The following is a 405-nucleotide window of genomic DNA, read 5'->3' on the forward strand; positions in this document are numbered from 1 at the left end:
GGCGGCGGGGCCGGCCCGGTCCCCGTGTGCCGCGGGGACAAACCCGGGGCCGCCCCGGCCCGGCGGCGGCGGCGAGACTCCTCCGGGGGACACCGGCCGTCCCCGCACGGACGAGTCCCCGCTCTTGTGTGTCCTCGAAACCAGGACCTTGGACCGAATTTAATGCTGCCCTGGAATACGTGTGTGTAAAGCGGCGCGGGGCTGTTGTTGTTGTGTTCTGTTGTTGTTTGGGGGTTTTTTGTTGTTGCTAGCACTCGAAGACAGTTTGGGGTTGGTTGGTTGGTTTGTTTGTTTTTCCCCTTCAACTTCTTGACAAGACTTGAGAAGGGAACGAGTTCACTGGCATAAGCCTGCTCGGCTTTATCTCAATCGAAATGGTTTTGTAGCTGAGGTTTTAAGGAAGGA

The 405-nt window shown here is 58.0% G+C and overlaps 1 protein-coding gene across 1 annotated transcript in view; it reads left to right on the forward strand.

Moving 5' to 3' along the window:
* The window catches only part of TFAP2C (transcription factor AP-2 gamma (activating enhancer binding protein 2 gamma)), a 9313-nt gene that overhangs the window by 3235 nt on the left and 5673 nt on the right, over positions 1-405 (forward strand). The gene's annotated exons all lie outside the window — the stretch shown is intronic.

This window comes from Pygoscelis adeliae, unplaced genomic scaffold (assembly GCF_000699105.1).
Source record: "Pygoscelis adeliae isolate BGI_AS28 unplaced genomic scaffold, ASM69910v1 Scaffold286, whole genome shotgun sequence".
In the NCBI taxonomy this organism is placed as follows: Eukaryota; Metazoa; Chordata; class Aves; order Sphenisciformes; family Spheniscidae; genus Pygoscelis; species Pygoscelis adeliae.